Source organism: Euprymna scolopes, chromosome 46 (genome assembly GCF_053919585.1).
Source record: "Euprymna scolopes isolate OS-2025 chromosome 46, ASM5391958v1, whole genome shotgun sequence".
Taxonomy (NCBI): domain Eukaryota; kingdom Metazoa; phylum Mollusca; class Cephalopoda; order Sepiida; family Sepiolidae; genus Euprymna; species Euprymna scolopes.
Genome location: NC_136527.1, coordinates 192494188 through 192502688, shown reverse-complemented (window position 1 = coordinate 192502688; position 8501 = coordinate 192494188). Strand labels below are relative to the sequence as shown.

At 33.5% G+C, this 8501-nt stretch overlaps 1 non-coding gene across 1 annotated transcript; it reads left to right on the top strand.

Annotated features, from left to right (window-relative positions):
• Positions 1–8079: 8079 nt before the first annotated feature.
• On the top strand, positions 8080–8237 carry LOC145271649 (U1 spliceosomal RNA). The gene has a single exon (XR_013866051.1). It is a non-coding gene; the product is annotated as a U1 spliceosomal RNA (small nuclear RNA).
• The last annotated feature ends 264 nt before the right edge of the window (positions 8238–8501 follow it).

Sequence of the window (8501 nt, the reverse complement as noted above, 5' to 3'; positions counted from 1 at the left end):
TATATATATATTGTGCGGTTGTACTTCATTGTGTGGTGAGCATTGGATTAGATAGGCTTACCTAACATTTCTGTGCTGGCATTATCACTTTTGTGTGTGGTTTATAAAGTGCAGACTTAATAGGTATAAAGTTATTTAATTAGAACTAAAGCACAAGTTGTTCACGGAAGAAACTTTATAGAATTTTATGATCTCCACAGAATATGTTCTTACAAAATGTTGAAACATGTTGGATTTAAATTTGCGATCACAGTTTTTAATAGTTTGTAACATTTGTTATATTTTACTAATTGTTTCTACACAATAATTAATATATTTTTTCAAGTTTAAGAAATCATAATTAATTATTATATTTTTTAGAGTCAGTGAAAATTTTACATTTGAAATTTTAGATACCTACGTTTGACTTATGATGTTTTTTAGAAAAGTGTCACCATTATTAGGGCCCAGATGCTACTCGAGGATAGATGTTAATAAGCATACAGTGGTTAATGTAACACTGTCGTCGTAATTGTTGGTAAATTGGATTACTTAAGGGAAACGCATCATTAAGAATATGTTTAGGTTGAAGTTGAAAATGGATGAGTTCAACAGGTTTGTATTCTAAGAAAGAAACTTTGTTCATGGAATATATGTTTATGTTTAGGCACAGATAAAGTGTGGGGGAAGTTATTGATAATTTTTTCAGCTAGACGAGTGTATCTTGTGAAAGTTTGCCAAGCGGGGTTATAGACTGAAACTAAGATGAGGACTTACCATGAAACTAATTATAAAGCAGAGACAGGCTATGAGAAAGAGGTTGCAGGGAAGAGAAAATTGCACCACCCACTAGGCTACGAAGTCTACTTTTAACTCTGTCAAAGGAAGGAAACATGAGTTGGAATAGATACATCGAGATCATTGCCAAGACTGCTGCGAAGAAGGTGGACTCTCTCTACCCTGCTAGAAAATTACTTACACTTTAAAATATCCTATACCTCTACAAACTCTTGCACGCCCTTAATGAAAATACCCGTGACAAATCCGATAAGCAGTTAAATCCCATCCCTTTATAGTAGAGATAACAAGATGTATGAAAGCCTTCTATTTTAATTGCTTCTTCCCCAGAACTGTATATCTATATAAAATTATGTATATGTATATAACATATATATATACATATGTATATATATATACATATATATACATATATATGTATATATACACATATAGATACATATACATATATACATACATATACATATATATATATACATACAACATATATACATATACATATATATACATACATATACATATATATATACAACATATATACATATACATACATATACATATATATATATACATATACATACATATACACACATATACATATATATACATATATATACACATATATACAAATAAATATATATACATATATACATATATATACACACATATATGCACATATATATACATAAATATATATATACATATATAACTACTTCATTTATTCACATAAATTTAATATACGAAAGTATAGATTTATGCGTAAACTTTAAGTATTTACTTCAAAAGTGCTCAATACGTAGGTAGAGCTAGTTAGTAATATATTTTTTTATAAATTACTATATACATATATATATATATATATACATGTATATATACACACACACACACACACATATATATATATATTTTAAATAAAATACTAGGCGGAAGTTTCTCGAGAGCTCTTTCGGCTATCATCTCGTCAGGAGTAAATCGATAGCAATCTAAATAATATTGTAACGAAAATAAAGAGTTCTATTGGGGAACTTATTAAATGTGCCAAAAGTACGGGGGCACTAAATAAATTTATTTACGTCTAAAAACGATTAAAAATAATGGCACAACGAGGGAGAAAAAAATTTAAAGTTCCCCAAAGAGAAACAATGCGTTTGATGTTTCTTTTTGCAGGCACAAAGAAGGTTGACGCACCGCAATAGAGACGGCCTCCAAAATCTTTGAATGGTTTTTGGAGTCCGCTCTATGTAGCACCTCGAACCAATCTATTTTATATCTATCGGCACAGCACGGGTTGTCAACCAAATGCTGGCCAATAGCAGAGTCCAAGGCTGCAGAAGGATTGAGACCACTAAACCCCATTCTCCCTTGTCTGATCTTCGATGTTACATGCTGGTTTATACGAGTCAAAAGGTGCAAGGATGTTCGCCCAACATTTTTTTTTTTTTTTATTCAATTTTCACCCCAAACAAGGCACAGTGTTACTTTGAAGCAGGGGGCTACTATTAGGGAATTAATTAGCGGGGTCATTATGAAGGGAGAAGAGTAGAAAGATGTTTGTTAACATTACACTTGAACTTCTGCATATCATTGCAGTTGGGAAAGCAGAATCCCGGAAGGGAGTTCCAATGACCCGCAGTTCTGGGGAAGAAACTATTGGAGTAAAAGGCTTTCTTGCACCTAGGGATCTCCACTGTAAAGGGATGAGACTTAGTAGCTTGTCGGGTTTGTCGGGGGTACTTACGTCGGGGAGGTACAAGTGTTTGCATTCACCATTAAAGTATTTGTAGAACAGGCAGAGGGATGCAACATCTCGTCGATGAGACAGAGGTTGAAGCCTAGATGACAGTTCAGGACCTATCAGGTTGGCGACTCTTTTTTGAACCCTGTCCAGGAGCGAGAGACAAGCAGCAGATGCACCAGCCCAGATGTGACAACAGTACTCCATACATGGGCGAATGGTTGCCTTATAGAGGTATAGGATACTGGCAGGCGTAAGTAGTTTTCTAGCACGGTAGAGGGAGCCAACCTTCCTTGCAGCAGCCTTGGCAATGCTCTCAATGTATCTATTCCAGTTCATATTCCCTGTAAACGTTAGGCCGAGGAGTTTAAAAGAAGTACTTTCAGGCAATGTGTTCTTGGCCATTGCTATTGGTGGTAGAGAAGGTTTCTTGTAGTTATTGAAGGAAACAAGCTTAGTCTTAGCAGCATTGAATGAGACCAACCATTTTTGTCCCCATTCCACTACGGATTGGAGCTCATCCTCCAGTGTTTCTGCCATTTTCTTGGATATGTGTTCATTTGTTTTCCCCTCATATCTATTATAGAGAGTGGTGTCATCGGCAAATATACCCATTTCCGAAACAATATTATCAGGGAGGTCGTTTATGAATATCAGGAACAATAGAGGTCCAAGGATAGACCCCTGAGGCACTCCCGCATTTATGTCATATTGTTTGGATGTACGTCCGTCGAGGACAACTTTGATTTTTCTATTACTTAAGAAGGATTTAATTACGTTATGAATTCTTCCAGTGATTCCATATGATCTAATTTTCCTTAGAAGACCATCGTGCCATACCCTATCAAAAGCCTTAGATATATCAAGGGCCACCGCTCTACCCTCCCCTGTTTTATCCAATGAACGGTATATACGTTCAGAAACTACAGTTAAGATATCTGCTGTTGAACGGGCTTGCCTGAATCCAAATTGTTTGTCAGTCAGGAGTTTAGCAGCTGTTAGGTGCTGGACAAGGACTTGATTAACTAAGGACTCAAATATTTTGGCGAAAAGCGGGAGGAGGCTAATGGGGCGATAATTTAGTGGGTCAGTTCTTTCACCAGAATTCTTGAAGACTGGTACCACAGAGGCGGTTTTCCAGCAGTCGGGAAAACCAGCATCGCACTGGCATCTAAACTGATATACAATATTACTATTTTGGATGTAAGGCAAACTATCCTTGCGGAAAGACGGAAAAGCAGGTCTCGTAGTATATACCAAACGCAAGGTCACCGAATTGAAGCATTCATAAATACTTCTTCGAATCTGTTTGGAAATTCTATTACTCCCCTCCCCAATCCACGGTAATTTCAAATAAACCGGGCATTTCAAGGGTCCAAACTTTTTAGGGGATTTAAAATCCGCAACCTTTTTGAAAATATAGTCATCAATAAGGTCAACAGATTGTTCGCCTAACAGATTAGATGTTGAACTCGATAAGATCAGGGAAATATTCATCAATAATGGTTATCCTGTTGACCTTATTAATGACTGTATTATTTACCTTTTCTCCACGTTAAAAAACGACCCTGGTGTCTAACTGTCCCGTGGGGAGGCATAGTAAATAGGTACAATATTATTTAGATTGCTATCGATTTACTCCTGACGAGATGATAGCCGAAATAGCTCTCGAGAAACTTCCGCCTAGTATTTTATTTAAAACTATATACAAATTCTGTACCTCTAAACATTTATATATATATATATATATATATATATATATATATATATATATATATATATATATATATATATATATATATATATTAAATGCCGAAAAAACAGTTTTTGCAGTCAGTTGTTTAACAATTCAACCAACTTCGAATCAAATTATTTTGTTTATGGTAAACATTAGGATTTTCACAGAAATCACGTAAATTTTACTTTAATAAACACATTTTTATTCACGAAATCAATATTGTCAGTGGATTGCAATAAAATTAAACCTTTTTTATGTTTGATATTATTTTAAGAACCAATATTTTTTTAGGCAGATTGCAAAAAAAATGTTGCAGATTATTTTAAAAGTTATTGAATGGGGATTTTTTTAAAGCATAAAAATATAACTTAACTTTCATATTGTATCGTAATAAAAAATAAACTTATTTTAATATTTAAGATTATTTTAAAGTTGAATAATATTTTTGTAAAGTGAAAAAAATAAACTTATTTTGATATTAAAGAGTGCTAGTGCACTTACTGATCCGCGTTATTTTTTAAAATCGTATTTCTAAGTTTAATTAAAGTTTTATATACTTTTTTATTCAAATGTAAGGTTAAAGTATAGAATAGGTACAAACCACCCTCCCCTCTGAATGTTAAGAATGTCTTTTTAAATAATAACGTTATTATTTCAGCACGGATCAATAAGTGCATTGTACTTATTTAAGATTATTTTAAAGTTGTGGAATTATAATTTTTCAAAGTAAAAAAATAAACTTACCTTCCATTCCAGGAATTTAATACGAAAAAAAAAATCGTTTTTCTTTTGTGTCCAACGCAGAAAATTTGTTTGTTAGGATTTCTTAATATAATCTTTAGTAAATTGATACAAATTTTGTTTTGTGTGTCCAATTCATTAAGCAATTAAATATATGAAAATATAAAAGAATAAAAAATAACAGACAAAAAACACGATTTAAACGTGAAATTATTATAAGAAGAAAAAAATCAACTGCTTCTGAACACAGAACTTATGTTCATCGTAAAACGGTGTAATCATTATTTTGTTCCTCGTGTAAAAGATTGAACATTTCATTATGATTTGGATTAGTCGAACTACTGTTTACATTCAAGATGAGAACAGTAATCCAAATAATCCAAATATAAAAAAATGCAAAACTGAATATTTCACATAAACAATTCAAAAAGGAAGGAATTGAACAAATAGCGAAGTCAATCAAATAACAAAAACTAGATTTGAACCAACAAGAAACAAAACAATAATCACATGATTACATTATGAAAATTGCGACTTATTTTTATCAGATTCGATTCCGTTAACTTTACGATGACCTTAACTTATAATTCCAGACTTAAACCTGATGTTTTACATGCAATCAACGACTAACGATGAAAGTGTAGTAGCTGTTTCTAGTTTGTTTGTGCATTTCAGCCAGGTGTCGCATTGTCACCATTCTGGCTTTACTTTTCATGTTTTGCGCCCTCCCATGTATTACCTTCTCCTTTGATAGAGAAGTAACGCAATGTTGTAAAATGTCCCCACATATATATAAATATATATAAAGTCCCCATATATATATATATATATATATATATATATATATATATATATATATATATATATATATATATATATGTGTGTGTGTGTGTGTGTGTGTGTGTGTGTGTGTGTGTGTGTGTGTGTGTGTGTGTGTGTGTGTGTGTGTGTGTGTGTGTACATAAAAATGTGTGTGGCGTGGCGTACTGAGAAAAATATTTTTTTCTCAAAAATAAACGTGAATGAAATGTATTTGTACAAAAATCTGTATACATGATTCTAGTGTATAAAATAATTACACATAAAAATTTGGTTATTTTTTATTTGTTTGTTTGTGAAAGATCGTTAGCAAATTAGCAAAATAAAAACGTTGGTGTTTTTTTGTTTTTTTCTCGTAATTACATTAAAATTGATAAACTAAATCTGTTTTTCTTCTGTCGTCACAAATATAACTTTTAAACGTATATTTTATATCATTTACATTAATTATCAGCGTTGTTTGCCTAAAATAATTTAAAGCCAGGAACTATGCTATACTATATTATCGATTACCTCGACGACGCAAATTATCCTATAGAAAAAAAATATAGCGTCTAACTCTTTAGATCATAATTTTTAATTTATTTTTGTTTCATCCGTGCTTTGATATGATTAATGGGTGCTTGTACAGTTTAATCAAGACATCAAAAAATTAAAAATATTGAAAAAATATATTGTATGTACTTGTTATGGATTAAAGTTTTCATGAAAAAAGAAATCACTTGATTTAATCCAGCAGTTATTTTTTTATTTTTTATCAAGGATTTTAATGAGATCGATCACGTAACGGCCATCTTTTTTTCGCTTAGGAGAAGGGGCCGTCAGGGGAAGATAACTCCAATCACCGCTTAAAGTTTGTCAAATTTTGACAAAATTATTTTGTTTTGAAACATAAGCAGAAAAATATTTACATAAATATTTTTATACTTATTTCACAGAATTTCTTTGTCCTTTTTAAATCTTTTTTTCATTTTGTCCTTTGTATAAAGCAACCCCTCCTCGTGTCCCTAAATAGCCGAATAGCGATGATAGATCGATTACAATAAAATTTGATTTCCTCTGTAAAAAAAAGTACTTGATCAAATTAAGTTACTTTTTTTTCGGAGAGCTTCATTCCATTACGCGTATGTACAATATAACTCCTTTTTTTATATTTTTTTTTATGTCTTGATTAAACTGTACAAGTGCCAATTAATGAAATACAAAACTGATTTAATTACATAAATATGTTTTTGGTTTAGTGCTTTGGTTTGAATTCGAAAAGTTTTCATTCGTTTGTAATTGTTCTCATTGAAAAGATTATGAATTTATGTTATTGACATGTAAACAACCTTGACATTGAATATTACAGTAAAATGTAAGTTCCGTTAAGAATTGAGGTATTTTGTGAAAATGTTGATAAGTTTAAATGATAGTAAATTATTTGTTATGATTGTTGTTATTAATGAATGAAAAAGGTTGTGATATACTGATATTAGTGAGAATTATATGGAGGTTACTTAGTTTTTTATTATTAATTATTATTTATTTTATGTGGAGATATTTTAGTTTTTTATTGGTGTTTTTCAGTGGTTAGTATAGAAGTGTGACATAAAAACAGTGGTACATCACATAAAAAAAAATTATACTTACCTGCCTCCGGTCCTTCGGGGCCTGGGCAACAAGTGTCAAGCAAAGACCAGCAAGACCTTGGTCAGGGGCAACCTTTCATACCAATTGTCACTACCCATCTCCCCTACTCCGCGGAGAGTTGGTTCCCATTTCCCCTTCACTCCTCACTATAAAAGTTGGCCTTGTGCCTAATTTGCTCGGTGGGGGAGCAAATAAATACCTACCTGCCTCCGGTCCTTCGGGGCCTGGGCAGCGGGTGTCAAGCAAAGACCAGCAAGACCTTGGTCAATGTAGGGGCAACCTTTCATACCAATTGTCACTACCCATCTCCCCTACTCCGCAGAGAGTTGGTCCCCATTTTCCCTTCACTCCTCACTATAAAAGTTGGCCTTGTGCCTAATTTGCTCGGTGGGGGAGCAAATAAATACCTATCTGCCTCCGGTCCTTCGGGGCCTGGGCAGTGGGTGTCAAGCAAAGACCATATGTGGGGGCAACCCCATATATAAGACCTTGGTCAATGTAGGGCAACTCTTCATTCCAATTGTCACTATCCAGCTCCCCTACTCGCCAGGAAGTTGGTCCTCATTTCCCCTTCACTCCTCATATAAAAGATCAGCCTTGTGCCTAATTTGCTCGGTGGGGGAGCAAATAAATAGCCTTACTTACGTAGAGGTAACGGCGATCATTAAGGTCGTTCCCTCAGAGCGAAACCCATCCATTGCACTGCGGTTGGGTTGACCTTTGCGATCGTCCCAAATGTGGACGACTCAGACGTGCTATTTCTGAGTGTGGGGTCTGTGTATGCACTTACCCCGACAATACAATCAAAATCAGAAATCGTTTCCTACTTCTTCCAAGTACCTCTCACTCGTAGGTCTGTACTCCCTCCGCTTAATCACCCTTAATGTCTGTAATACCAAAAAATACACCATTTCTCTCGACCATTTTATTATCCACTTCAATTCCAACGTTCTGATTGTATCTAATTTGCATGTAAATTGTAATGATAGCGTGTTCCAATCTTATTCTTACACATCCATGCACAACATGACATGTTAGCAAGTGGCATTATCATACAGC